At 52.6% G+C, this 14724-nt stretch overlaps 1 long non-coding RNA gene across 1 annotated transcript in view; it reads left to right on the top strand.

Moving 5' to 3' along the window:
- Window positions 242–14724, top strand: part of LOC110408568 — a 57068-nt gene continuing 42585 nt past the window's right edge. The window contains exon 1 of the long non-coding RNA XR_002444439.1: window positions 242–2349. This is a non-coding gene — a long non-coding RNA (uncharacterized LOC110408568). The remainder of the gene's footprint in view (window positions 2350–14724) is intronic.

The raw sequence follows: 14724 nt of genomic DNA, 5'->3' as shown, positions 1-14724 counted from the left end.
TGGGGCTGCAGACCCCGCAGAAGCACTGGGTCCTTTACATAGGGCTCCGTTTTGCTAGGGATAGGGAAACAACGTACTACTTAGCAACCAACCTCTCCAAAGGGTGGTTGAACTCAACAACCTCCCCATCCTGTCTGCAGAATACTTTCCTACAGGTGGCGTGAAGACCCGATCCAACTCTTTCCTTTAGTGGGCTGCTGTGGATAGCCAGAACATCGTGCCACTCCTCCCACCCAGCTGAGCCTTCAGCACCAGGGCTGGGAGCAGGACCCAGAGGGTGTAAGTGGGTCTCAGGGGAAGGTGAAGCATCCATCGTGACATACCGTGGCATCACAAGGGCTGCCGCATGGTGCTGCTGGCAGGGCTGCTCAGCCACCAGGAGAGCAAAGGGATGGGAAGAGAGGGATGCAAGAGGAACCCTCAGAGGGAAGTTCAGGAGATTTTGGAAAGTGCTGTGTTTTCACAGTTCAAATAGGCCTGAAGTGAACAGTGAAAGGAGGGGGCAGGGCTGGGTAGCAGCTGCCAAGAGAGTGAATGTCCTTGCTCCCTTTCCCTTAGTCTGCCTTTGTCACCTGCCCACAATTAGGCACAATTTATCACCCCAGGATCCTGCAATAAGTCACTGACTGCCTAAGACTGCCCAGCCCCTCCCCAGCAGGCAAGTCTCCTTTTTCCCATGGGCCAGCAGCTAACCCAGTGCCTACCCTTTGTGTGAGTTCAGGGTGGAGGGAATTGCTCCTTCCCCACTGCCCGAGCTCCCAAGCCAGGTGAGACCAGCTGTCCTCACTGCCCTACTGATCCGGTTTTGTGGTTCCCCAGGCAATGGAGGTAGGAGCGGGGGTTGCTTCTTATTGGGCCCTGAAAGGACTAGGCTGGGTTTTTCAGGCCTCTGTGCACCCACATGAGTCTGCCTGTTCAGGCTCCTGTGGCAGGAATCAAGCCATCCTGAGAAACAAAAGGGATGGGATTCGCTGCAGGCCTCTCACTGTACCTTGATGCCAATGGATCTGTCACATCCCATCTCTGTGCCTTGTACCCAAGGAGGTGATGGACTCTTCCAAGGGTGCACAGGGTGATGGCTGGGCCAATTCGGTGCACAAGTGAGCAGAACTCCCCCCAAATTAATGCTCTCTGTGCCACACCTCTGACACAGCCCTCATTCTTCCCAGAGCCTGCTCCTCTGCTGGCACAAAATTGCCTTTTGCCTGCAGGAAGAAGACTTGAGCTGCCTCTGTTATCACTACAAACACCATGGCAGCAGGGGAGGATGGCTGGTAGCTGTGGCAACGCGGGTAAGCAACTTGTGTTGCACGGTGCGACCAGCAGCCAACACATCCCACCAGGTAGACACTGGGGCGGTGACTCACAGGGGTGTCATAGCCAAAGGAGTTGAAGCTGGCATGTGGGAAGTGCCCACGGTGCTCGGCAAAGCCTTGCTGATTGATGGAATGGGTTCTCTTCTGCTGATTGTATTTACAGCTGCCTCCAGGGAGCATGCCCACAACTCTGGCTTTGGTGGCTTTTTGCTGCCCTGTCTCTTTCCAGCGGTCACGTGGCAGACACAGGCTGCGGTTAGTGTCCTGACCAAGAACTTGGAACGCCTTCTTCCTCCATGAGCTGTCAGGCTGCGGGTGGCCTTTGGTTTTCATGAAGCTGTATGTGCCCAATCCCAACCAATCCCATCCATCTCCCCCTAGCCGAGGTTGCTACCAGTGGCCATAACCACTATGGTGGCACTTCTGCAAATTTGGGTCCTCAGTGTGAAACACAGAAGTCCCCCAAGTGCTCCCAACAGCCACTAGTGCCTCAGGAAAAGCAAGAGAGGATACTCAGAAGAATGTATGAAGACCACTGTTAAAAGATTGTTAGCACCCTGTCCAACAAGCTTTCCTTCACCAACACAAGTTCATTAGGACTAGATGACCTTTAGAGGTCCCTTCCAAGTTCAAGGATTGTGTCTCTGCCCTTGGCTAGTGGCCTGGAGAACCCAAATGGTGCGAGTAAGGGGCTGGTCTCCACTGCATGTAGTTCAGGTAGCCAATCTCCAAATCCCATTCCTTTGCATTCATGGAGAATTAAGCTATCATTCCTGGGGTTTGATGCCACCAGTTGGAGGCCGTCATCCCTCACTTTGCCTATGACATGGCAGAGAGGAGAGCAGTCACCATTCAACCTAAGAGCCAGGACAGGGACAAAGGCCCTTCCAGAGCTGCCACACAGCCTTCACACAGCCCCCTGGGTGTCTGGTTACTGCCTGCTTTGAAACAATCCCTGCACTGATGCCCAGGGCTGGCAGGAGCAGAATGCTGTGAGATGCAGTGCCAAGTTTTGGGACCAGACTGGTGGCTGGTGAGTGCCAATGGTTCCCTCTCCCCCCTCCAGCACAACTCTATGGCACTGCGATGGGGATGGGGACTGTGATAGGGATGGGGGCTGAGATGGGGATGGAGATTGTGTTGGGACTAGAGGCCGGGATGGAGACGGAGACTGCGATGGGGCTGGAGGCCATGCTGAGGCTGGTTGCCACACTGGGGCTGGAGGCCGGGATGGGACTGAAAGCCCTGCAGGGCCTCTGCCACCTCTCCCCAGAGCCCCGCAGCTGAGGGAGGGCATGCAGCCTGGACACCTGCAAGGCAGCCGGGCCCGCCTCAGCGCGCAGCCCCTGGCTAAGGCTGCTGTCAGAGTGAGCTGCAGATTAAGAAGGAGGCTGTGTGTGGGACAGCTCTCCCGTGAGATCAGAGAGATGGCCACGTCCCGTCAGCCTGGGGAGGCTGGGCACAGGAGAGGGGCTGACGGTGCACTGGGACAAAGCCACAAGCTGGTAGTGGGGCACTCCTCCCTCCTTTGCCCCCTGCACCTCCCAGCCCGTCAGCATGGATGCTGATACTTGATTTATTACCTATTCGGGAGGAACTCTCAGACCTCCCTTCAGAGCTGGAGGCAGATCTGAGCAGCTGTGTTTGGCATGGCGGGCGCGAGCAGTTAGAGCAGGAGACGAGACGGCAGGACTCCTGAGCTCATTACTGTAACGAAGCTTGGGGAATTGGTTGTTGGTTATGGAGCTTTCCTTTTAAGGAAGCCAGACTAGATGATGGTCCCTTCTGGCCTTAAAATATATGAAGCTACAAATAACTCAGCCAATAATTAGAAATTTGAGTCTCATTCCTGTGAATATTACAGCTTGTTGGACTAGGAGCTACAAAGGCAACACCGAGCTTTCCTCATGCTTAAAGAGAAGTCATTTCCTGGTAGTGGGTCCCCTGTGCAAACCCTGAGGCTCTGATGTCATCGGCATGGGTATGGGAGCACGTGCAGGTAGACGACATCACTGTAACCTCGTGTCATGCCTGGCGTCATCCAGAGGTGACAAATAAGGATGACAAAGAAGGAAAGAGCGGCCTTTCCTGAGCTGCATGGCTCCTCCTAAAAAGCAAAAGTAAACTTGAGGAAGGAAAACACTACATCTTTGCTGTGTAGTGTCCTCGCTCGCTGGTCAGGGCACATCCCTGGGGGAGTCCTGTGTCCCTAATACATCCTGCAGTCTTCATTTGGTTGTTGCCTTTCTGCTGTTGGTGTTGGTTCTGTGCATGGACTGACGTGGTGCATAGGAGGAGGGGGAACTCTGTTCTCATCTCCAGGTCTGTGAGCACCTGATTCTAAATGGAGCTGGAGGAGAGGCTGGATGACAAGCCTTGGGAATGTCCTCCACCATCAAACTCATTCTTTGTAGGAAACATCCTTCTCCCAGAACTTCTTGCAGCCCAACTCAGTGTTGCCTGCATGCTCTCCCTTTTCCTCCTCACCTTCCACACCACGTGGCTTGGTGTCACACTTAGACTTGACCATTTTGTAACCTCCATTTTTGCACTGATCACAATTCCTTCCTTCCCTCCCTGGCTGGAGCAACAGTCCCACACTGCCAGGAAGAAGCTGCGCAACGACAGCTCTGCGGTGACCTACAGGACCAATCCCTCAGCAGCCTCTAAATTGGAAACAGCCGCGGGAGAGCAATTCCTTTGGGATCGGGGCAATGGGGCCAATCAGAGACAAACACAGAAAGGAAGGGCGGAAGAGGGGGTGGCTGTGTTACCTAGGGGATGCACTCGGCAACAAACACAGCGGTGTGATGAAACACCGTGTTGCACACACGCAAACAGCACTCCGAGGTATTTCCTCAAGCGGGACCTGAATGCTGGGACAGAGTGAAGCAGCCCAGAATTGCACAAGTGAAGGGTTGAAGTCTAGTCTGTTCTTGTTTTCCTACTTAAGTGCCATTTTTGAGATGCTTTATCCTTTGTGTTGTCTAATCTCTGCTATAAACTATCCTCAGCTACTGCTACTGCCGACACCTCGGCATGGGGAGGTTCCATTTCTTGGCTATAACATTGCTGCCCCTTATATCTCACAGTTTCTGCACATGAACATGAGATCTAGAAAATGGGTGTAAAAACGTGAGTCATGAAAGCAATCGGCTATCTTTCACTTATATCTAAAAAAGACCTGAAAAAAACCCCCACCAAACCCTTTCCTGTTTATGTCAAACAATCTTCCTGAGAAATCCTTTCTGCATTGTTTTTTGCTGACATCTGTACTGCCCCAGGTATGATTAATTCTTCTGCTCACAATAAAATGCCTCTCTTTGCCTCTGGAGCAGCCAGCGATTTCATAATTAGTTGGTAAGACACGCCACACATTCACCTTGAGGAGCAATGTGAACCTGAGCAGCTTTGCTCCTGACAGCACGAGGGAGATTTGCCCTTGGGGAGAACTTCTTGGCACCTGGAGCTTTCTGACTGAGGATGTTCCTGACAGAGTTCAGAGGCGTTGGAGAAAGTGGTTTGGGTTTCTCCAAGGGTTCCTGTCCGTGGGTGTGCAAGGCTCAGGGCTGCAGTGTGCATTCAGGAAATCGTAGAATGGTTTGAGCTGGAAGGGACCCTAAAGGTCCAACCCCCCCGCAATGAGCAGGGACAACTACAGCTCCATCAGGTGCTCAGAGCCCCATCCAGCCTGACCTTGAGTGTCTCTGGGTCAATCCAAGCTGTGGCACGGGTGACCCCTCATCTCCCACTGCGATCCCAGTTGATGAGAGGGTCCCTCTAGGAGTGGGTGATGCTTTTGCAAGGGGAGAACTCATTGTGGGGTTGGGTGCCTCCTGGGTGCACCAGCAAGATCACGTTGCCCAGCCAGGCTGGTGATGCCCCCACCATGGAGGTGTTCAAGGCCAGGCTGGATGGAGATCTGAGCAACCTGGTCTGAGGGGAGGTGTCCCTGCCTATAGCAGGGGGTTGGAACTTGACAGTCTTAACGATCCCTTCCAACCCAAACCATTCAATTCCATGAGTCTATGATTCAGGGAACAAAGCTGGTGTCAAGGTGTAGTCCTCATGAGCCTTCACTTGTCCCTGTTGATAAAAGGCCCTTGTGTGTGGAGGCCTGGCAAATATTGTCCCACCACCCCTGGGAGGGCAGCGTGTGTTCGAGACAAGTCCTATGGGGTGGTCTTATGGTGGAGGGGGGGGGAGTTAATTGGGGTTAACGTGGGGAGGCTGCAGCGCGGGGTGAGTGATTGCAGCCTGGCTGATAATTTATCGCTTTTGTGAACTGTTGAGAGCAGAGCTTGATTACCGAGCAAGCGGAAAGCTGTGAGAGATGGCTGACTGGCGCTGGGTGTAAAGCCCCTCTTATGGAGCCCAGCGCTCTTGTTAAAACTTTAGAGCTCGGCTTCTCCACGAACTGAGCGCGCTGCTGGTGTGGTGGGGAGGGTATCAGCTGCACCCCACTGCACAGGGCCCTGGGACAGTGCCAGCCCGGCCCTGGCACCTGAGCATCCTCCGAGAGCAGAAGGATACCTACATGTCTTGTGTGGCTGCAGGGCTGCGCTGGGTGCAACCTGCAGAGGGAACAAAGCACAGCCTTGGCTGGTGTCCCGCCCCGCGCCTTTATCGCAGGAGCAGATGGGCTGAGAGCTGCTGCTCTGCTCCGTTCTCTCGTTCTGTTTTTTCCCCTTCGGGTGTTTGTGTTTGTGTTTCAGGCCGTGTTTAGGCTGGAAGGCTTGGCGGTGACAAGGGAAGTAACGCACTGACACTGCTGAGCCAGAGGAGATGAAATCTAAGGTATTTGTAAGGAAGTGGACCTCTCCAGACTGCTTTATCTGGGGTTTATGTGAACTGCAATGGACAAATTAATATTTTGACTAAAGGGGGTCCTGAAGGACTGATTCTGCCTCATTGTCACAGAGCTGTGAAGACAAAACACGCAGTGTTCCCTTATTCCTCTTTAAAATCACCTCACCAGGTGGTCCCAACCCACCTCACCCACATTTCCAGGGTGAAAAATTGAGCAAAACACTCTTCATGGAATGCAAATTCCTTCTGCTCTTTTTCTCTGTATTGGAAAGAAGGGGGAGGCACAAATCCATGGCATAAATCCCTTGCAAGTCTCATACCTGGCCAACTTCTAATTAAACGTTGCTAAATTATCTTCTGCACCAGCACCCCTGTGGCCGAGGCCAATTCCAGGAGCAGCAGAGTGGAGATCATAGAATCATAGAGTCATAGAATGGTTTGAGTTGGAAGGGACCCTAAAGGTGACCTGGTCCAACCCCCTGCAATGAGCAGGGACACCCACAGCTCCATCAGTGCTCAGAGCCCCATTCCCTGACCTTGGGTGTCTGCAGGGATGGGGCATTCTATCTAAATCTCCCCTTTTAATCTGGAAACCATTTCCCTGTGATTCATCACAACTGACCCTGCTAAAGAGTCTGTCCCTTTTTCCCGATAGCCCCCCTTTAGATACCAAAAAGAGGTCTTCACACAGGGCTCAAGGCAGAGATGGGCTTTTTGCAACATAGTTCTCACCTTAATTTTGTGAACTTTCTGAATTTTTGTGCTGTCGGCTGATAAAGTCAAGTGGAAAAAATATGGGCGAAGTGATGACCCATCCCTGGCAGAAAGATGGGCAGAGGGATGACCCCTCCCTGGCATCGCAGTGTGACTCCACTTGCCAGTGGTGAAGGTGCAGCTCTGCAGGGGCTGGGGCTGATGTCGCTCTCTGAGCACCAGTCCTGCTGCCTCTGGCACATTGCCTTTTCCTCTCTGTGCCCGGCCCTACAGTCCCGCTGGGCAGTTGCTTCCTCCCTGTGCTATTTGGGGTGTTACCATGGGAGGCTCAGCAGATTCCCCAGGGCTGTGGCTCTCCAGGAAGCCAGATACCAAATCCTCGCCCCTTCCCAGACCCTCCTTGCCTCAGCATCTGTTTGGTTTGGGATAAAGCTCGGTCTGGCAGGGCAACTCCCTGTCACCACAGTGGCACGTGGCTCCCTTATCTCCCATGACAGACCATTTCCAAGAGCCCTGGGAGCTGGGCTGCGCACACTGGTCCCAGAAGGCGTATGCCCGGGGATGGGTGTGGGAGGAAGACAACAACACCAGCCGGGTTTAATCATCCAGGATGTGCCGAGGAGCTGGGTGGGATGGGATGGGGTGGCAGTGCTGGAAGCAGGGAGATAGCCCCAGGCTGGATGTGCTATGGGAATGTGTGCAGAGAGCTCCAGGGAGGGTAGATAGAATCATAGAACCATAGAATGGCTTAGTTTGGAGGGGACCTTAAAACCCATCCAGCACAACCCCTGCTGTGGGCTGGGTGCTCCCCACCAGCTCAGGTTGCCCAGGGCCCCATTCATGGCCTGGGGCACCTCCAGGGATGGGGCATCCATACTTCTCTGCACAGTAAGGGGCACCCATACTTCTCTGCACTTACTGTGCATGGTGGCTGCAGGGAAGCCTTCATATCAAATCCCAAGCAGAAGAAAGCTCCTTTGCAACTGGAGAAGCTTAGGAAGGGGCACCAAGTCTGCCCCTCAACACCTCTCCAAAGTGTGCTGTGCTCTTGAAGGCTCCCAGACATTTTGGAGAGTGACCAGCCAAGCAAGACACTGCTCACTGAGGTGAGGGCGTAGTGCTGGGGCACGAGGGAAGGTGTTGCGCTGGGACAGGCCCCATGAGCACAGTGGCTGCCGCTGTGTTGCTGTTTGGTAAACTAAGCTTAAGGTAACAACTTAGTCCTACAGCAAGCTGTGGCCTGTATACCCTCCAAGGTAGGCCTTCTGTGCAGGCCTAATGGTGGTTCCTCAAGGGCAGGTGACTTTAGTGACCGTGGGGAGAATTTGACCCCCATACACTAGGCCGTGTGCCCCAGAGATGTGTATCCATGGTTTACTTCCAGAGGAATTCATTTACAGTTCAGTATTTTCACTTTGGGTCTCTGGCTGTTGTTTAGAACCTAGATTTTAGGGCGGATTGGTAAAGACAAAACGGATGTTCATGGGGATGCTTCCCAGGCCTCAGAGCAGCACACAGGAGACAGGGCAGGCTCTCCTCCCTGTGCAGGGGGTTTGAACTTTGTGCCCATCCCCTCGATCTGCACAGTTGCCATACATCACCCTCTGCATGGGGATGGAGCTGATCCGTACTCCCAGGTGAAGCATAAGGTGCTTTGAGGTGTGGGTAGGAAGGGATGGACACGTCAAGGAGAGCTGGTGGGCATGGCTTTGATCACTGATAGTGCTGACACAAACACTCTTGTCCACCCCCAAACATGGCCATGGCAAGAAGGTGGTGGCCTTACTGTCTGCGTGGACTCCCAGACCTGCAGCATGGGAACAGCCTCCCACAGGCAACAGACTATGCAGCTCTCTCTTTTCCCAGGCTGGCAAAGAGGCAGTGGCTGCCGCCTTCTGCATTATCAGCACCGGGTGATAAAAGCAGCTTCCTGTCACTGGAGGGACTTGCCTTCATCTCTTGCATGAGTTTATGGACAATATTAGCATGAAACAGCTTTTAACCCTAGAGTTTCTGCTTGCAGAGCTCCAGCTCCGATCTGGGCATAAGGCACTGGGCCAGTGCCTGCAGGACTTGACATGCTGGTGGGGAAAACAGAGCCTGAGGTCAGCCTGGACCTTCTGGAGGAAGGCGAGAACCAACCAGCAGTCACTTGCAGGCAGGGCACAAAACCTGCCAACACCTTTGCTGACTCATCAAAATGGAAAAGTTTTCATGGAGAGGGTTCAGTTTTCGGCATTTCTGATGGGAAGCAGGCGGAGGGCCAAAGGAGACGTGTCTCAACCCTTCCAGCAGCCCACCCTGCCGAGGGCTGCGTGCCAGGGCTTCTGCTTGGCTCCATCATGGGGAACTTGGGGATTTCTGGGTGCAAATCGTGGTGAAACCAGTGTTGACATGTCCCAGTGGTCCTGGGAAGGGGTCTATTGCCTCTCTACAGCTCTCCCTGCTCCTCCTCAGCCACTAGCGTCAGGTGAGGTGATTCCTGTGGGTTAGAGGGTGAAGTGTTCGTTTCTGCTTTCTCCTGTGTAATGCCCTGCAGCATGTCTTGCTCTTTGAACAAAGTCATGGAATCACAGAATAGAATCATAGAATTGTTTGAGTTGGAAGGGACTCTTAAAGGCCATCTAATCCAACCCCCCTGCAATGAGCAGGAACACCCACAGCTCCATCAGGTGCTCCATCCATCCTGATCCTCGGTCTCCTTGGACAGGGCATTCACCACCTCTCTGGGCAACCTGTGCCAAAGCCTCGCCACCCTTATTGTAAAAAACTTCCTTATATCCAGTCTAAACCTCCCCTCTTTTAGTTGGAAACCATTTCCCTTTTTCCTATCACCTAAGTCGCTGCCTTACTTGAACAGCCCCCAGCACACATCCTGGTGGAAGCCACTTCATGTTGGAAGCACCATAGATAACTCTCTCTCACTGGTTTTTGCTTCTTTGCAGACTTCTTTCTGCTGCACCACATTTCTGAGCTTTCTGCAAGCTCTTGAGATGAGTCACCAGTCTTGTTTTGCAAATCCAAGACGTGAATTTGCTAAGACATGTAGAGGCTAGGGGCTCTGCTTGTTGGACACTGAGGTTCCTGCAAGACTTGGCTCAAGATATCCATACGGGAGCTGCTAGGAGATGTTCGTCTTTCAAAAATCTGTCACCATCTGCAATTACAGTATTCCCACTTTTAAGTTGCCTATGTCTTACATACTTCTTTTTTTTTTTGACTGTGTGTGTAGATTAGGGGCAAAAGGGAAGGGAAGGTATGGGAGGTGAAGGGGAGATTTGCTGGGCTCACACTCCGTGGCCCCCCCAAAGCCTTGAATGCTATCAATGTGAGACCGTAGCTTGTTATGGAACAGGTCATACAGACTGGGGACAGGAAAAATGTGATTACTGAGAAACCGGGCAGGAGGGCGAGAGGCAAAGGGCCACACAGCAACTCCCATCCAGGCAAGCTGGGCAGAGGGGAGACTGGGATCAGATTGAAACAGAGGCCAAGCCATCTTCCAGTCACCACACACAGAGATTTTATGACACCCTGTCCATGATACCCCCTGACGGGATATGCTGTCCCTGGTGTTTCTCACTTTTTGTTCTATTCTTCCTGCTTTCCGTGTTCTTCCTTTTCTTCTCCAGTACTGAAGCGTGCAGGTCAGAGAGAGAGATGGCTGAAATAGAATCATGGAATCAGAAAATCATTAAGGTTGGAAAAGACCTCTAAGATCATCCAGTCCAACCATCCACCTACCACCAATATTGCCCACCAACCACGTCCCTCAGTACCACATCCACCGTTTCCTTGAACACCTCCAGGGATGGTGACCCCACCACCTCCCTGGGCATCCTGTGCCAGTGCATCACCACTCTTTCTGAGAAGAAATTTTCCCTGATATCCAACTTGAATCTCTCCTGGATCAACTTGAGGCCATCAGCTCTCATCCTATTGCTGTTACCTGGGAGCAGAGGCCAATCCCCACCTCATCACAACCTCCTTTCAACCTCCTTTACAGAGGAGGCTGTAGAGATTGTCTCCAACTGTTCTGTATCCATATCTACTGCCTCCAGCGGTGACTCATGTGCCCAAATGTAGAGCTCTCCCATGGAGGTGTTTGTGTTTGTACAGTTCTTTGCATGACAATGCCTTGGTCTGGATGGCCTCCAGATGAAGCCATCCTTCAGATGTCAAAAAGTAGTCCTGCTGCTGATTATAAACCCCACCACAACCCCTGAGGAAGGCTGAATCATAGAATCTTAGAATATATACGAATCATTATGATTCAGTTGCTGCCTGCCTGCAAATAAAGGTCATATTAGCAGCATGAAGCTGTCTAGTTGAGTTGGGTTGGAGCAAAAAAGGAGAAGTAGATTGGATATAAGGAAGAAGTTTTTTAAAGTGAGGGTGGTGAGGCACTGGCACAGGTTGCTCAGAGAGGTGGTTGTGCTCCACCCCTGGAGACACCCAAGGTCAGGCTGGACAGGGCTCTGAGCACTGATGGAGTTGTGGGTGTCCCTGTGCATTGCAAGGGGGTTGGACCAGATGGTTTTTAGGATCCCTTCCAACTCAAATGATTCCATGATTCTATAGAAAAGATCATAGCAGAAAGATCTTGTCTAAATAAGCATGGAGAGATGGCCAGTACGGGAGATGACGTGATGTTGAGAGAGGTCTAAGCTGGGACACAGGGTAGTTCTGTCCTTCTTTCTCCTGCCAGGCCTTTCCCAAATGAGTGGGAGGTTGGTAGAAAAAGTCCAGTTTGGTCTGACCAACGAACAGAAGATCAGGTCATCATGTGGAACGGTGAGTAAAAATCAGAACCAAAAATCTCAGATCCTCCAAGGATAAATTTCTTCATTGTATTTCAGAAGTGTGGAGGAGATGGGGCCAAAGCAATGCTGGGAGACCAAGTAGCTCAGGGCAGTGTGTTGGTGGAAAGGAAAAGAGAGAGGCTCCTGATCCACCCGAAGTCCATGTCCTGAGCCACCTGGAGCCCTGGCCAGAAGACAAGAGGGATGAACACCATAGGGTGAAACATCAAGTGTGAAGTTGAATGGCTCCATCCCCAGACTCTCAGTTGGGAGAGGGTTGGGACTGACTGAACACAGGTGTGGAACATTGCAATATGACAGTCCTGAGCATCTCTTGCATTGCTTTCGGCCATCAATGACACCATTAAGGCATCTCCTGTTGGAACAACACACGAGATGTGCTTAGGCTTAAAGAAGAAGGGGGATGAGACAGGACAACATAGCCAAGGGAAGGTGGGCCAGTCTTCCTGAGAGATGTGCTGGTGGCTGCCTCCAGCTCTAACCCAGGACAAGGCACCAAGGGACAGAGGTCTCTCCAGAGTGACCTTCTCCAGCTCTCCATCTTCTGGCAGAAAAAAACCCAGCATCTTAGGAGCACTGGAGTCCTTTCTCAAAGAGTTAGTCAAAACTGCAACTGCCACCAGGCCTGGGAGCCCCACTGGGCTCCTTTCAGCTGCCCTACACATGCTCTGCCACCTTGCTATGGCACACTGGGATCCACAGAGCTCATGAACAAAAGATCAGGGCTCTGTTTTGGGCTGTGACCGAGAGGTTCAGATGACACTCATATGCTCTCTCTCCCATGTCTCTGTCCATGCGCGAATCAATAGGTAAAAGATGAAAGAGGGGTTGGAGTAATGAGCCTGGTGGGGGTCTGGGAGTGATACTTCCACAGTCCCAGAAAGCACGAGGCCAGTGGTACTTTGCAGTGATGGGACCAGACCTCTGCTTTCCAGCTGGGCCTTGTCCAGCTCTTCTAAGTAATGCATAAGGTACTCATAGGACAGAAATTGGAGCAGGTAAGGAAACGAAATGCAGAACATTAAGATTAAGAGAGGTAAGAACTAAAAACCTAAGTTCATTGACCCATCCCTCCTTGTCTTTTCCATCCTTCCTGAATCTTTAGTGACTCAGTGTTTTTGTGGCAATTGCTCTTTGTGCCCCTAAGAGATCTCACTCTGTTGTCATCTCTGAGGCCAGTCTGCTGCTCCACAACCCAGTTTCCCAGTCTCTGCTGGGCTAATGTCTCCTTTTATGGAAATTTTATGGCTCTAATCATGTCTTTTTCTAACATGCAACTCTCTCATTCCCCTGAGCTTAGTGTACCGTGTCCTCCCATGGGAAGATCAACCTCTCCTCCCTTAAAGAATCATAGAATCATTTGAGTTAGACCCTGGAAGGTCATCTAGTCCAACTCAAGGGCCTTATCTGCTCTTGTTCTTCCTGTTTTTGGAATGAGGACAAAGAAGCGCAACAGATCCCATCCATCACCGATGGATATCTCCAAGTAAGCTCCAGGTGCTCTGGAGATGACTGAAGCTGGGACAGGAGATGGGAGCCAATGAGAGTGGCTGTCTTAGCCACTTAGCGATGGGTTCTGTGTGGGCTGATACCCGCCTTTGTGACTGATATCTTTGGGTTAGGCACGTGGGAGCTGCAACCAGCTGGAACGGGTGCCATGATCTGGACCCACCACTCCAGAGCCCCTAGCAGGATGGGAGAGTGGTGCTCAAAGAGTTTGGATAGGGATGTCCTGGTTGGTGGCAAGATGCTCAGATCCATGAGAGCTGGTGCAGGGCCCTGGGATGGAGGTCTGCCCATGAAGCTGTCCCCACACCTAGATGGGACACAGCTTCTGAGCTCCCCCAGTGTAGACATCTGGGAGCTGGCTGGAGACCACAGCCCTGACCACCATGTCTTTTCTTTCTTGCCTTTCCGCATTAGGAGCCTCCAGCATTTGCACGTTGGAGCATTAACTCAAACACCCACATTTCTGCCTTCCCCAGCTTTCTGCAGCCTGTTTGGCACCTTCCACCACTCCCGCACCATGTGTTCGTTCATCAGCTTTCACCCCATTCCTCAGCGCCGAGCTGAAGGGGATCTGGACACCGAGCCCTGCTGGAGGCTTTATGAACTTCCTACATCATAAACCTCTCTGAGTCAGTGCCCGGCACTTCCAGAGCATTACCTTATTTCAGAGCTGCGTTGGGAGCTGCACTGAGCCTCCATGCATGGGCAGGGGGTTGCTCTGTGCCAGCAGATGCAAACCACCACTGCTCTTGTTTTGTGCATTTTTTTTTAACCTATTCTTTTTTTCCCCCTTATTTTCAGAGCTGTGGGACTATTCGTCCTTTGGAGCTCAGTGCTGGAATGCACCAAGGTGTTTTAGCAAGGCCAAGGCCAGGGCATGGGAACACAGGGCTTTGCCTCCACGCCTGCACTCCTCTGTTCCTTGCAAAGCAGAGAGGAGGGTGGAGGGCTTGCAAACACTTGCTGTGCGATAAGACAGCCCCTGGTTATCCTCACCAGCAAAACCCAGCGGAGAAGAGCTTGAAGAGGGGGTGAAAGAGGCATGGGGAGGCCCAGCGAGCGCTCGGCTGAGCTGCTGAGCACCGCTCGGTGGCACCTCCCGGAGCTGAGGTCATTCAAGATGTCAAAGAGACGTTTTTAACAGGAGGGGGTGTTCAGCTCGATGCCTGGCTCCACTCCAAAGGGAATAAAATCACCAACTCCCTGCATGCAGCTGCAGCGCCCAGCCCTGGGGCCCGCCAGCAGAGGTGTTTTGGAGGCTCAGGGCAGACCCCAAATTTGGGAGGCCTCGGGGGTCCCTAGAGGGATCTACAGTGTTGGGCACTACGGGATCACCTCCTTGGGGGGTGGCTGTTGCTGGGGGCAAAGAGCGGAGGAAAGGTACCAGGAGGGGACAGGGACAGGCAGCAGGGAGGTGGTGCTGCACCTGCAATAACAAGCTCTGGGCGCAGGGCCTGACAGAGGGACTGGGGCTGAGCTGGAGTTACAGCCCTCGGGGGAGGCCCTGGTGGCTTGGTGCCTGTGAAACACCTCCGGGCTGGCCCCCCTCCACC

This window comes from Numida meleagris, chromosome 20 (genome assembly GCF_002078875.1).
Source record: "Numida meleagris isolate 19003 breed g44 Domestic line chromosome 20, NumMel1.0, whole genome shotgun sequence".
Classification (NCBI taxonomy): Eukaryota; Metazoa; Chordata; class Aves; order Galliformes; family Numididae; genus Numida; species Numida meleagris.
This window is presented reverse-complemented; position numbering and strand designations above follow the sequence as displayed.